General features: G+C 36.8%; 1 long non-coding RNA gene across 2 annotated transcripts in view; it reads right to left on the reverse strand.

Moving 5' to 3' along the window:
- LOC127957884 (uncharacterized) overlaps positions 1-16,488 on the reverse strand; it is a 79,204-nt gene that overhangs the window by 48,714 nt on the left and 14,002 nt on the right. For both annotated transcript variants that reach the window (XR_008153887.1, XR_008153888.1), the window contains exon 3: positions 7,367-7,475. This is a non-coding gene — a long non-coding RNA (uncharacterized LOC127957884). The remainder of the gene's footprint in view (positions 1-7,366; positions 7,476-16,488) is intronic.

The following is a 16,488-nucleotide window of genomic DNA, read 5'->3' on the forward strand; positions in this document are numbered from 1 at the left end:
CCAATTTTCGTGGCAATCGGACTAACCGTCTAGGACGAGTTCGAAAAAGTAGGTTTTTCGAATAATTGAAAATAGCGAAAAAACTAAACCTTGCGATTTTTGAATTTTGGGGTTCATTCGACTTGGCCTGAGCCAAGGATTCAGAGGAAAAAAGAATTTCCATTTTCTGGCTTACGGTTCAAAAGTTATTAGCATACAAACATTGAAAGTTTGGACAAGTGGTGGCGCTAGAGAGTAGGAGTTAGAGGCTTCAAATTTGCTATAGTTAATGTTGGGACTGTCCTCTATCAGTGTGCCAAATTATACAACTTTCCCGCAAACGGTTCTATGGGCTGCCATAGACTTGCGGCGGAAGAAGAAGAAGAAGAAGAAGAATAAATATAGCTGCAAGCAGCAATCACGGGGCCAAGCATTCCAGCGGCAACATCAGGAGCTAAGCATATGTAGCATCAGACCAAATGCAACAATGAATAATGAAATTAATAATTGCATGATTGTAATTGAAATGGCTGAAAATCGTTAATAAAAGTTCCACAGCGAGGAGCTAAGCATGGCATGGAGCATCAGACCAAATGCAACGAGTAAGAAAAGCAATTATTGGAAGAGTGTAATTGAAACAGCCAGTAAAACTCCAGTAAAATGATGCATTATCATTTTTGGAAAATAGTTGGCGCTGTAATCAAATCGCTTTGTTGTGTTCTGTGGGAGGTGACAATGTTGTGGGCAATTTCTTTCAAAATACTTACAGACCTTTAGGGCAATGAGTCGAACATGCCCACCGAGTTTCGTTCCGATCGACTTCCATTAACCTTGTCAAATAGGTGCTTAAAGTTGTTTGGCCAATGGCGGCCATGTTTTTTAAGATAAGTGAAATTCCTCATAGACACTTATGCCACATTGGGCCATACCAATTTTCAAGTTGATTGGATCAGCGGTTGCTTAGTTATAGCCATTTTAGTTTTTTTTTTCATCCTGTAGCGCCACCAAGTGGCAGATATGGAAAAAAAAATAATTTGACTAAAGTTTTTGTTCATGCATATGAGTTCTGAGTTTGGTGAAGATATCTCATTTTGTTCCCGAGTTATAGCCTTTTTCATAAAATTGGTCCACGAATTTGAATGTTTTGGGTCACCTGGTTTTTTGTTCAGTCTTGATCAAACCACTGCAGTAATATTCTCAGGACTCTCTAGATCAATAACTTTGAAAAAATATGTTGTATTTTGTCCTTTGGTTAGATAACATTTAAACAGGCCTAAAAAACAAAAGATTTCTGTTGTGAATGGCATTAAACTGCAAAAAAAAAAAGGGGTAATATAATCACACATGCATTAGATCTGTATTTTTTCTAAACAATCATGCAAAATTTAACAGAGATTAGGTAAAAAAGAACACTGTAATATTTATAAAGCTTCAAAACCCAGTGTTGAATAAAAAAATGCAATTATAACCACTAGATGTCACCGGAAGACCACTAATGAGCTCACTAAAGACTAAAACATTACAGTTTATGGGCTTGTTGAGGGATTCATCTAGAAAAAATGTATATAACTATTATTTAATATTACTGTTCAAGCATTTCAGATCACATTGAGTCAAAGTTTACCAATTTATTCACACAGATATATCTAATGTTTATAATTATGCCAGATTATGATTGCAATGAAACCTGAAAAATGACATAGAAGCCCATAAAAACAGAAGACTTGAAATAGGTTTTATCACCCATCATTTATTTTAATTATCTATATATATAACAAAATGTGTGCATCTGTGTGTGGGTTTAAGCATGCTTATTGAGTATTAATATAGTAGTTTAAACATTTCATATTTGTGTGTGTCTGTAATTCTGTTCTATTCTTTTACTGTCAGCCATATCTAGGTTATTTAAAATCAGTGCAGTACTATTATCTAGACTGTGAAATTATACATAAATTGCGTATGCTTCTTTGGAATGAAATTAAGACAACATATAACAGTTATAAAGGTTAAAGAGACAGTGTTGTATGATAAATTGCATTTACGACCACTAGATGTCACTGGAAGACCACTAATGGGCTTTGCAGAGATATAGCCTCAGACTCATTTTGTGAAGATGCCTGACATCTGAAGCAGCGCTGTACAAAAACGGTTTCGTCTATTGACACGAAATCCATAACTTTTTGTCAGCACGGTCTGAAGATGATCTGATTCAATTTTGGTGAAAATCAGACAAACGGTTGAGGATGAGTTTAAAAAAAAAGGTTTTCAACATGAATCAAAATGGCGGACAGGAAGTTTTGCTTAATATGACATAATTGGTATGTATGTTGTCGGCATGTCCCAAGGAACATTTTGAGACATGTTTTTTGATAATAGGCTAATGCAATCAAAAGTTATTAGCATTATTGGAAAGTTAATAATTAGCGGTTATTGATTGGTTTATTACTCTTGACCAATAGGTGGCGCTGTGACCAAAATGATGTGGCGTGGTCAATGTGATGTGACAATGTCACATATTAAGTTTTGTGTAAATATCTCCAACCTTTGCAGAGATACAGCCTCAGATGCAGTTTGGCATCTTTCCAGCAAATTCGTTGGTACGCTAATTGAAAACGGTTACGTGTATCGACACAAATTCCATAACTTTTTGCCAGCATGGTCTGAAGATGATCCAAATCAAATTTGGTGAAAATCTGAGCAACGGTCTAGGAGGAGTTCGAAAAAGTAGGTTTTCAACATGAATCAAAATGGCGGACAGGAAATTTTGCCAAAATTGACAAATGGGGTATCGGTGTTCTCGGCATGACCCAAGGAATCTATCAACATCAGCTTTGTTACAATAGGCTAATGTATGCAAAAGTTATTAGCATTTTTCGAAAAAATCGTTATAACTATTGACCACAAGGTGGCGCTGCCCCCAATTTTTTTGTGTACATTCAGGGCATGGAGCCGGACATTTTTGTAATTATTTGCGAAACGATACGGAACTTCATTCTTAAGATACAGCCATTTACAACTAAATCCAAAATGGCCGACGCCCAAAATGGCCGAATTGGGAAAATTCGGTATCATTCGACTCGGAATGATGCACTGAATCTAAAGACACCACTTTTGTGATTTTTGGCAAAACCGTTCAGAAGTTATGAGCAAAAACATGCATTTTTCATATCTCCTGACCACTAGGGGGCACAGCGCCGAAACACTGCAGGTAGTCCCAGGGAATGGTTGTTATAAGACCCACCAAGATTGGTCTCAATAGGCCAAACCGTTGCGGAGATATAGCCTCACGTTCACGTTTGCGTGCTTTTCGAAGAATTCGTTCATGAGCTATTCGGAAACGGTTTGAGAAATCAACTTGAATTCCATAACTTTTTGCCAGCATGGTCTGAAGATTATCTGATTCAATTTTCGTGACAATCGGTGCAACGGCCTAGGACGAGTTCGAAAAAGTAGGTTTTACGAACAATTGACGATAGCGAAAAAACTAAGCCTTGCGATTTTTGAATTTCGGTGTCCATTCGACTCGGCATGAGCCAAGGAATCACAGGAAAAAAGAATTTTCATTTTGTGGCTTACGGTTCAAGAGTTATTAGCATCAAGTTTTTGAAAGTTTAGACAATTGGTGGCGCTAGAGAGTTTGAGTTAGAGACTTAAAATTTGCTACGGTTAATGTTCAGACAGTCCTCTATTAGTGTGCCAAATTATACAACTTTCCCGCAATCGGTTCTATGGGCTACCATAGACTTGGGGTGGAAGAAGAAGAGGAAGAATAATAAATATAGCTGCAAGCAGCAATCACGGGGCCAAGCATTCCAGCGGCAACATCAGGAGCTAAGCAGACCAAATGCAACAATGAATAATGAAATTAATAATTGCATGATTGTAATTGAAATGGCTGAAAATCGTTAATAAAAGTTCCACAGCGAGGAGCTAAGCATGGCATGGAGCATCAGACCAAATGCAACGAGTAAGAAAAGCAATTATTGGAAGAGTGTAATTGAAACAGCCAGTAAAACTCCAGTAAAATGATGCATTATCATTTTTGGAAAATAGGTGGCGCTGTAATCAAATCGCTTTGTTGTGCTATGTGGGAGGTGACAATGTTGTGGGCAATTTCTTTCAAAATACTTACAGACCTTTAGGGCAATGAGTCGAACATGCCCACCGAGTTTCGTTCCGATCGACTTCCATTAACCTTGTCAAATAGGTGCTTAAAGTTGTTTGGCCAATGGCGGCCATGTTTTTTAAGATAAGTGAAATTCCTCATAGAGCACTTGTGCCACATTGGGCCATATCAATTTTCAAGTTGATTGGATCAACGGTTGCTTAGTTATAGCCATTTGATTTTTTTTCATCCTGTAGCGCCACCAAGTGGCAGATATGGAAAAAAAATAATAATTTGACTAAAGTTTTTGTTCATGCATATGAGTTCTGAGTTTGGTGAAGATATCTCATTTTGTTCCCGAGTTATAGCCTTTTTCGTAAAATTGGTCCACGAATTTGAATGTTTTGGGTCACCTGGTTTTTTGTTCAGTCTTGATCAAACCACTGCAATAATATTCTCTGGACTCTCTAGATCAATAATTTTCAAAAATATGTTGCATTTTGTCCTTTGGTTAGCTATAAGAGGTCATTTAGGAAAGGGCCGTGGCCACATGTAACCTAAAGCCTATAAAACTGAAACAAAAACTCAAAACTTTATGAAACTTGGTTATAACATGTGAAAGATGACCCACCAAGCATGCAAAGTTTCATTAAGATCAGAAAATAGCTGTTGCTATAACAGTTAAAATGGCCTAAAAAACAAAAGATTTCTGTTGTGAATAGCATTAAACTGCAAAAAAAGGGGTAATATAATCACACATGCATTAGATCTGTATTTTTTCTAAACAATCATGCAAAATTTAACAGAGATTAGGTAAAAAAGAACACTGTAATATTTATAAAGCTTCAAAACCCAGTGTTGAATAAAAAAATGCAATTATAACCACTAGATGTCACCGGAAGACCACTAATGAGCTCACTAAAGACTAAAACATTACAGTTTATGGGCTTGTTGAGGGATTCATCTAGAAAAAATGTATATTACTATTATTTAATATTACTGTTCAAGCATTTCAGATCACATTGAGTCAAAGTTTACCAATTTATTCATACAGATATATCTAATGTTTATAATTATGCCAGATTATGATTGCAATGAAACCTGGAAAAAGACATAGAAGCCCATAAAAACAGAAGACTTGCAATAGGTTTTATCACCCATCATTTATTTTAATTATCTATATATATAACAAAATGTGTGCATCTGTGTGTGGGTTTAAGCATGCTTATTGAGTATTAATATACTAGTTTAAACATTTCATGTTTGTGTGTGTCTGTAATTCTGTTCTATTCTTTTACTGTCAGCCATATCTAGGTTATTTAAAATCAGTGCAGTACTATTATCTAGACTGTGAAATTATACATAAATTGCGTATGCTTCTTTGGAATGAAATTAAGACAACATATAACAGTTATAAAGGTTAAAGAGACAGTCTTGTATGATAAATTGCATTTACGACCACTAGATGTCACTGGAAGACCACTAATGGGCTTTGCAGAGATATAGCCTCAGACTCATTTTGTGAAGATGCCTGACATCTGAAGCAGCGCTGTACAAAAACGGTTTCGTTTATTGATACGAAATCCATAACTTTTTGTCAGCACGGTCTGAAGATGATCTGATTCAATTTTGGTGAAAATCGGACAAACGGTTGAGGATGAGTTTAAAAAAAAAGGTTTTCAACATGAATCAAAATGGCGGACAGGAAGTTTTGCTTAATATGACATAATTGGTATGCATGTTGTCGGCATGTCCCAAGGAACATTTTGAGACATGTTTCATGATAATAGGCTAATGCAATTAAAAGTTATTAGCATTATTGGAAATGTAATAATTAGCGGTTATTGATTGGTTTATTACTCTTGACCAATAGGTGGCGCTGTGACCAAAATGATGTGGCGTGGTCAATGTGATGTGACAATGTCACATATTAAGTTTTGTGTAAATATCTCCAACCTTTGCAGAGATACAGCCTCAGATGCAGTTTGGCATCTTTCCAGCAAATTCGTTGGTACGCTAATTGAAAACGGTTACGTGTATCGACACAAATTCCATAACTTTTTGCCAGCATGGTCTGAAGATGATCCAAATCAAATTTGGTGAAAATCTGAGCAACGGTCTAGGAGGAGTTCGAAAAAGTAGGTTTTCAACATGAATCAAAATGGCGGACAGGAAATTTTGCCAAAATTGACAAATGGGGTATCGGTGTTCTCGGCATGACCCAAGGAATCTATCAACATCAGCTTTGTTACAATAGGCTAATGTAGGCAAAAGTTATTAGCATTTTTCGAAAAAATCGTTATAACTATTGACCACAAGGTGGCGCTGCCCCCAATTTTTTTGTGTACATTCAGGGCATGGAGCCGGACATTTTTGTAATTATTTGCGAAACGATACGGAACTTCATTCTTAAGATACAGCAATTTACAACTAAATCCAAAATGGCCGACGCCCAAAATGGCCGAATTGGGAAAATTCTGTATCATTCGACTCGGAATGATGCACTGAATCTAAAGACACCACTTTTGTGATTTTTGGCAAAACCGTTCAGAAGTTATGAGCAAAAACATGCATTTTTCATATCTCCTGACCACTAGGGGGCACAGCGCCGAAACACTGCAGGTAGTCCCAGGGAATGGTTGTTATAAGACCCACCAAGATTGGTCTCAATAGGCCAAACCGTTGCGGAGATATAGCCTCACGTTCACGTTTGCGTGCTTTTCGAAGAATTCGTTCATGAGCTATTCGGAAACGGTTTGAGAAATCAACTTGAATTCCATAACTTTTTGCCAGCATGGTCTGAAGATTATCTGATTCAATTTTCGTGACAATCGGTGCAACGGCCTAGGACGAGTTCGAAAAAGTAGGTTTTACGAACAATTGACGATAGCGAAAAAACTAAGCCTTGCGATTTTTGAATTTCGGTGTCCATTCGACTCGGCATGAGCCAAGGAATCACAGGAAAAAAGAATTTTCATTTTGTGGCTTACGGTTCAAGAGTTATTAGCATCAAGTTTTTGAAAGTTTAGACAATTGGTGGCGCTAGAGAGTTTGAGTTAGAGACTTCAAATTTGCTACGGTTAATGTTCAGACAGTCCTCTATTAGTGTGCCAAATTATACAACTTTCCCGCAATCGGTTCTATGGGCTACCATAGACTTGGGGTGGAAGAAGAAGAATAATAATAATAATAATAATAACGCCAACGAACACAATAGGTGCCTTCGCACCTTCGGTGCTTGGCCCCTAATAACGCCAACAAACACAATAGGTGCCTTCGCACCTTCGGTGCTTGGCCCCTAATAATAACGCCAACGAAAACAATAGGTGCCTACGCACCTTCGGTGCTTGGCCCCTAATAACGCCAACAAACACAATAGGTGCCTTCGCACCTTCGGTGCTTGGCCCCTAATAACGCCAACGATTACAATAGGTGCCTACGCACCTTCGGTGCTTGGCCCCTAAATATAGCTGCAAGCAGCAATCACGGGGCCAAGCATTCCAGCGGCAACATCAGGAGCTAAGCATATGTAGCATCAGACCAAATGCAACAATGAATAATGAAATTAATAATTGCATGATTGTAATTGAAATGGCTGAAAATCGTTAATAAAAGTTCCACAGCGAGGAGCTAAGCATGGCATGGAGCATCAGACCAAATGCAACGAGTAAGAAAAGCAATTATTGGAAGAGTGTAATTGAAACAGCCAGTAAAACTCCAGTAAAATGATGCATTATCATTTTTGGAAAATAGGTGGCGCTGTAATCAAATCGCTTTGTTGTGTTCTGTGGGAGGTGACAATGTTGTGGGCAATTTCTTTCAAAATACTTACAGACCTTTAGGACAATGAGTCGAACATGCCCACCGAGTTTCGTTCCGATCGACTTCCATTAACCTTGTCAAATAGGTGCTCAAATTTGTTTGGCCAATGGCGGCCATGTTTTTTAAGATAAGTGAAATTCCTCATAGAGCACTTGTGCCACATTGGGCCATATCAATTTTCAAGTTGATTGGATCAACGGTTACTTAGTTATAGCCATTTGATTTTTTTTCATCCTGTAGCGCCACCAAGTGGCAGATATGGAAAAAATAATAATAATTTGACTAAAGTTTTTGTTCATGCATATGAGTTCTGAGTTTGGTGAAGATATCTCATTTTGTTCCCGAGTTATAGCCTTTTTCGTAAAATTGGTCCACGAATTTGAATGTTTTGGGTCACCTGGTTTTTTGTTCAGTCTTGATCAAACCACTGCAATAATATTCTCTGGACTCTCTAGATCAATAATTTTCAAAAATATGTTGCATTTTGTCCTTTGGTTAGCTATAAGAGGTCATTTAGGAAAGGGCCGTGGCCACATGTAACCTAAAGCCTATAAAACTGAAACAAAAACTCAAAACTTTATGAAACTTGGTTATAACATGTGAAAGATGACCCACCAAGCATGCAAAGTTTCATTAAGATCAGAAAATAGCTGGTGCTATAACAGTTAAACAGGCCTAAAAAACAAAAGATTTCTGTTGTGAATGGCATTAAACTGCAAAAAAAAAGGGGTAATATAATCACACATGCATTAGATCTGTATTTTTTCTAAACAATCATGCAAAATTTAACAGAGATTAGGTAAAAAAGAACACTGTAATATTTATAAAGCTTCAAAACCCAGTGTTGAATAAAAAATTGCAATTATAACCACTAGATGTCACCGGAAGACCACTAATGAGCTCACTAAAGACTAAAACATTACAGTTTATGGGCTTGTTGAGGGATTCATCTAGAAAAAATGTATATTACTATTATTTAATATTACTGTTCAAGCATTTCAGATCACATTGAGTCAAAGTTTACCAATTTATTCATACAGATATATCTAATGTTTATAATTATGCCAGATTATGATTGCAATGAAACCTGAAAAATGACATAGAAGCCCATAAAAACAGAAGACTTGCAATAGGTTTTATCACCCATCATTTATTTTAATTATCTATATATATAACAAAATGTGTGCATCTGTGTGTGGGTTTAAGCATGCTTATTGAGTATTAATATAGTAGTTTAAACATTTCATGTTTGTGTGTGTCTGTAATTCTGTTCTATTCTTTTACTGTCAGCCATATCTAGGTTATTTAAAATCAGTGCAGTACTATTATCTAGACTGTGAAATTATACATAAATTGCGTATGCTTCTTTGGAATGAAATTAAGACAACATATAACAGTTATAAAGGTTAAAGAGACAGTGTTGTATGATAAATTGCATTTACGACCACTAGATGTCACTGGAAGACCACTAATGGGCTCACTAAAGACTAAAACATTACAGTTCATTGTCTCGATGATTGATTCATCTAGAAAAATATATATTACTATTATTTAATATTACTGTTCAAGCATTTAAGATCACATTGAGTGAAAGTTCAACCATTTATTCATACATGTATATCAAATGTTTACTATTATGTCAGAATATGAATGCAATGAAACCTGACATAGAAATGTAAGAAAAGAAGTCTTTCTGTGAGTTGTGTGTCACCTATAATTTATTTCAAATATCTACATACAACAAAATGTGTGGGCATGTACTTCTCTCTCTGTGTGTGTGTGTGTGTGTGTGTGTAATCATGCTTATTGATTATTCATATAATAGTGGAACCATTTCATTTCTGTGTGTGAGTGTCTGTGAGCCTATTCTCCATGTTAGACAATGGCACACACAAGTTTGGCTTAATTACAACAAAGCTTTGCAGAGATATAGCCTCAGACTCATTTTGTGAAGATGCCTGACATCTGAAGCAGCGCTGTACAAAAACGGTTTCGTCTATTGACACGAAATCCATAACTTTTTGTCAGCACGGTCTGAAGATGATCTGATTCAATTTTGGTGAAAATCAGACAAACGGTTGAGGATGAGTTTAAAAAAAAAGGTTTTCAACATGAATCAAAATGGCGGACAGGAAGTTTTGCTTAATATGACATAATTGGTATGTATGTTGTCGGCATGTCCCAAGGAACATTTTGAGACATGTTTCATGATAATAGGCTAATGCAATCAAAAGTTATTAGCATTATTGGAAATGTAATAATTAGCGGTTATTGATTGGTTTATTACTCTTGACCAATAGGTGGCGCTGTGACCAAAATGATGTGGCGTGGTCAATGTGATGTGACAATGTCACATATTAAGTTTTGTGTAAATATCTCCAACCTTTGCAGAGATACAGCCTCAGATGCAGTTTGGCATCTTTCCAGCAAATTCGTTGGTACGCTAATTGAAAACGGTTACGTGTATCGACACAAATTCCATAACTTTTTGCCAGCATGGTCTGAAGATGATCCAAATCAAATTTGGTGAAAATCTGAGCAACGGTCTAGGAGGAGTTCGAAAAAGTAGGTTTTCAACATGAATCAAAATGGCGGACAGGAAATTTTGCCAAAATTGACAAATGGGGTATCGGTGTTCTCGGCATGACCCAAGGAATCTATCAACATCAGTTTTGTTACAATAGGCTAATGTATGCAAAAGTTATTAGCATTTTTCGAAAAATCGTTATAACTATTGACCACAAGGTGGCGCTGCCCCCAATTTTTTTGTGTACATTCAGGGCATGGAGCCGGACATTTTTGTAATTATTTGCGAAACGATACGGAACTTCATTCTTAAGATACAGCAATTTACAACTAAATTCAAAATGGCCGACGCCCAAAATGGCCGAATTGGGAAAATTCGGTATCATTCGACTCGGAATGATGCACTGAATCTAAAGACACCACTTTTGTGATTTTTGGCAAAACCGTTCAGAAGTTATGAGCAAAAACATGCATTTTTCATATCTCCTGACCACTAGGGGGCACAGCGCCGAAACACTGCAGGTAGTCCCAGGGAATGGTTGTTATAAGACCCACCAAGATTGGTCTCAATAGGCCAAACCGTTGCGGAGATATAGCCTCACGTTCACGTTTGCGTGCTTTTCGAAGAATTCGTTCATGAGCTATTCGGAAACGGTTTGAGAAATCAACTTGAATTCCATAACTTTTTGCCAGCATGGTCTGAAGATTATCTGATTCAATTTTCGTGACAATCGGTGCAACGGCCTAGGACGAGTTCGAAAAAGTAGGTTTTACGAACAATTGACGATAGCGAAAAAACTAAGCCTTGCGATTTTTGAATTTCGGTGTCCATTCGACTCGGCATGAGCCAAGGAATCACAGGAAAAAAGAATTTTCATTTTGTGGCTTACGGTTCAAGAGTTATTAGCATGAAGTTTTTGAAAGTTTAGACAATTGGTGGCGCTAGAGAGTTTGAGTTAGAGACTTCAAATTTGCTACGGTTAATGTTCAGACAGTCCTCTATTAGTGTGCCAAATTATACAACTTTCCCGCAATCGGTTCTATGGGCTACCATAGACTTGGGGTGGAAGAAGAAGAGGAAGAATAATAAATATAGCTGCAAGCAGCAATTACGGGGCCAAGCACTCCAACGGCAAATGTAGGAGCTAAGCATGGCATGAAGCATCACACCAAATACATTAATGAGAAATAACAGTAATTTTGGAATTATTGTAATTGAAATGGCAAAAAAAAAATCATAATACCACCTCTAGTAGCATGATTACTTGGCTTATAAAGTTTGACCAATAGGTGGCACTGTTATGAAATCAATTTGGTGTACTCTGTTTGACTTTTCAATGACACACACAAAGTTTGGTGTTAATATGCCACAGCATTCCAGAGATGCAGCCTCAAGTGTCATTTTGTCATTGTGTTTCAACTTCGTCGCTTTGGTATGCGAAAACGGTTTTGTCTATCGACACAAAATCCATAACTTTGTGTCAACATAGTCTGAAGATCATCTGATTCGAATTTGGTGAAAATTGGACATACGGTTCATGAGGAGTTCGAAAAAGTAGGTTTTCCACATAAATCAAAATGGTGGACCGGAACTTCAGTAAACACTGGCATATTTGGTATCTATGTTATCGGCATAAGCCAGGGAATATTTTGAGCCCAGTTTCGTTGCAATAGGCTAATGGACTAAAAAGTTATTAGCATTTTAAAAAGTGTAATTACTCATGGATAATGAATGGTTTATTACTCTTGACCAATAGGTGGCGCTGTTACCAAATTTATGTGGCATGGTCAGTGTGAGGTGGCGATGACACATACAAAGTTTGGTGCAAATATGTCAAAGTGTTGCAGAGATACAGCCTCAAATGCATTTTGGCACCCTTCCAGCAAATTCGTTGATGCGCTAAATGAGAACCGTTACGTATATCGACACAAAATCCATAACTTTTTGCCAGCATGGTCTGAAGATGATTCACGTCAAATTTGGTGAAAATCTGAGCAACGGTCTAGGAGGAGTTAGAAAAAGTAGGTTTTCAACATTAAGCAAAATGGCGGACAGGAAGTAAGGCCAATTTTCACATTATTGGTATCAATACTCTCGGCATGACCCACAAGAATATAGCGAGACCATTTTAATTTTAATAGACTAATTTATTCAAAAGTTATTAGCGTTTATGTGATATTTCATTATAACTATTGGCCACAAGGTGGCGCTGCCACCAAACTTTTTGAGTACCTTCAGGGCATGGAGCCGAATATTTTTGTAATTATTTGCGAAACGATACGATGCTGCGTTCAAAAAATACAGCATTTTGAAACATAATTCAAAATGGCCGACGCCTAAAATGGCCGACACAGGAAAATTGGATATCATTCGACTCGACATGACTCACTGAATCTAAAGAGACCAGTTGTGTGATTTTTGGCCAAACCATTCAGTAGTTATAAGCCAAAATATGCATTTTTCATATCTCCTGACCACTAGGTGGCGCTGTGTCGAAACACAGCAGGTAGTCTCAGTTCATGCTTGTTATAACACACGCCAAGTTTGGTCTCAATATGACAAACCGTTGCCGGGATATAGCCTCACGTGCATGTTTGCGTGCTTTTCGTCAAATTTGTTTACGTGTCATTCGACAACAGTTGGACGAATCAACTTGAATTCCATAACTTTTTGCCAGCATGGTCTGAAGATGATCTGAGCCAATTTTCGTGGCAATCGGACTAACCGTCTAGGACGAGTTCGAAAAAGTAGGTTTTTCGAATAATTGAAAATAGCGAAAAAACTAAACCTTGCGATTTTTGAATTTTAGGGTTCATTCGACTTGGCCTGAGCAAAGGATTCAGAGGAAAAAAGAATTTCCATTTTCTGGCTTACGGTTCAAAAGTTATTAGCATACAAACATTGAAAGTTTGGACAAGTGGTGGCGCTAGAGAGTAGGAGTTAGAGGCTTCAAATTTGCTATAGTTAATGTTGGGACTGTCCTCTATCAGTGTGCCAAATTATACAACTTTCCCGCAAACGGTTCTATGGGCTGCCATAGACTTGCGGCGGAAGAAGAAGAAGAAGAATAATAAATATAGCTGCAAGCAGCAATCACGGGGCCAAGCATTCCAGCGGCAACATCAGGAGCTAAGCATATGTAGCATCAGACCAAATGCAACAATGAATAATGAAATTAATAATTGCATGATTGTAATTGAAATGGCTGAAAATCGTTAATAAAAGTTCCACAGCGAGGAGCTAAGCATGGCATGGAGCATCAGACCAAATGCAACGAGTAAGAAAAGCAATTATTGGAAGAGTGTAATTGAAACAGCCAGTAAAACTCCAGTAAAATGATGCATTATCATTTTTGGAAAATAGGTGGCGCCGTAATCAAATCGCTTTGTTGTGTTCTGTGGGAGGTGACAATGTTGTGGGCAATTTCTTTCAAAATACTTACAGACCTTTAGGGCAATGAGTCGAACATGCCCACCGAGTTTCGTTCCGATCGACTTCCATTAACCTTGTCAAATAGGTGCTTAAAGTTGTTTGGCCAATGGCGGCCATGTTTTTTAAGATAAGTGAAATTCCTCATAGAGCACTTGTGCCACATTGGGCCATATCAATTTTCAAGTTGATTGGATCAACGGTTGCTTAGTTATAGCCATTTGATTTTTTTTCATCCTGTAGCGCCACCAAGTGGCAGATATGGAAAAAAATAATAATTTGACTAAAGTTTTTGTTCATGCATATGAGTTCTGAGTTTGGTGAAGATATCTCATTTTGTTCCCGAGTTATAGCCTTTTTTGTAAAATTGGTCCACGAATTTGAATGTTTTGGGTCACCTGGTTTTTTGTTCAGTCTTGATCAAACCACTGCAATAATATTCTCTGGACTCTCTAGATCAATAATTTTCAAAAATATGTTGCATTTTGTCCTTTGGTTAGCTATAAGAGGTCATTTAGGAAAGGGCCGTGGCCACATGTAACCTAAAGCCTATAAAACTGAAACAAAAACTCAAAACTTTATGAAACTTGGTTATAACATGTGAAAGATGACCCACCAAGCATGCAAAGTTTCATTAAGATCAGAAAATAGCTGGTGCTATAACAGTTAAAATGGCCTAAAAAACAAAAGACTTCTGTTGTGAATGGCATTAAACTGCAAAAAAAAAAAGGGGTAATATAATCACACATGCATTAGATCTGTATTTTTTCTAAACAATCATGCAAAATTTAACAGAGATTAGGTAAAAAAGAACACTGTAATATTTATAAAGCTTCAAAACCCAGTGTTGAATAAAAAATTGCAATTATAACCACTAGATGTCACCGGAAGACCACTAATGAGCTCACTAAAGACTAAAACATTACAGTTTATGGGCTTGTTGAGGGATTCATCTAGAAAAAATGTATATTACTATTATTTAATATTACTGTTCAAGCATTTCAGATCACATTGAGTCAAAGTTTACCAATTTATTCATACAGATATATGTAATGTTTATAATTATGCCAGATTATGATCGCAATGAAACCTGAAAAATGACATAGAAGCCCATAAAAACAGAAGACTTGCAATAGGTTTTATCACCCATCATTTATTTTAATTATCTATATATATAACAAAATGTGTGCATCTGTGTGTGGGTTTAAGCATGCTTATTGAGTATTAATATAGTAGTTTAAACATTTCATGTTTGTGTGTGTCTGTAATTCTGTTCTATTCTTTTACTGTCAGCCATATCTAGGTTATTTAAAATCAGTGCAGTACTATTATCTAGACTGTGAAATTATACATAAATTGCGTATGCTTCTTTGGAATGAAATTAAGACAACATATAACAGTTATAAAGGTTAAAGAGACAGTGTTGTATGATAAATTGCATTTACGACCACTAGATGTCACTGGAAGACCACTAATGGGCTCACTAAAGACTAAAACATTACAGTTCATTGTCTCGATGATTGATTCATCTAGAAAAATATATATTACTATTATTTAATATTACTGTTCAAGCATTTAAGTTCACATTGAGTGAAAGTTCAACAATTTATTCATACATGTATATCAAATGTTTACTATTATGGCAGAATATGAATGCAATGAAACCTGACATAGAAATGTAAGAAAAGAAGTCTTTCTGTGAGTTGTGTGTCACCTATAATTTATTTCAAATATCTACATACAACAAAATGTGTGGGCATGTACTTCTCTCTGTGTGTGTGTGTGTGTGTGTAATCATGCTTATTGATTATTCATATAATAGTTGAACCATTTCATTTCTGTGTGTGAGTGTCTGTGAGCCTATTCTCCATGTTAGACAATGGCACACACAAGTTTGGCTTAATTACAACAAAGCTTTGCAGAGATATAGCCTCAGACTCATTTTGTGAAGATGCCTGACATCTGAAGCAGCGCTGTACAAAAACGGTTTCGTCTATTGACACGAAATCCATAACTTTTTGTCAGCACGGTCTGAAGATGATCTGATTCAATTTTGGTGAAAATCAGACAAACGGTTGAGGATGAGTTTAAAAAAAAAGGTTTTCAACATGAATCAAAATGGCGGACAGGAAGTTTTGCTTAATATGACATAATTGGTATGTATGTTGTCGGCATGTCCCAAGGAACATTTTGAGACATGTTTCATGATAATAGGCTAATGCAATCAAAAGTTATTAGCATTATTGGAAATGTAATAATTAGCGGTTATTGATTGGTTTATTACTCTTGACCAATAGGTGGCGCTGTGACCAAAATGATGTGGCGTGGTCAATGTGATGTGACAATGTCACATATTAAGTTTTGTGTAAATATCTCCAACCTTTGCAGAGATACAGCCTCAGATGCAGTTTGGCATCTTTCCAGCAAATTCGTTGGTACGCTAATTGAAAACGGTTACGTGTATCGACACAAATTCCATAACTTTTTGCCAGCATGGTCTGAAGATGATCCAAATCAAATTTGGTGAAAATCTGAGCAACGGTCTAGGAGGAGTTCGAAAAAGTAGGTTTTCAACATGAATCAAAATGGCGGACAGGAAATTTTGCCAAAATTGACAAATTGGGTA

Source organism: Carassius gibelio, chromosome B5, assembly GCF_023724105.1.
Source record: "Carassius gibelio isolate Cgi1373 ecotype wild population from Czech Republic chromosome B5, carGib1.2-hapl.c, whole genome shotgun sequence".
Taxonomy (NCBI): domain Eukaryota; kingdom Metazoa; phylum Chordata; class Actinopteri; order Cypriniformes; family Cyprinidae; genus Carassius; species Carassius gibelio.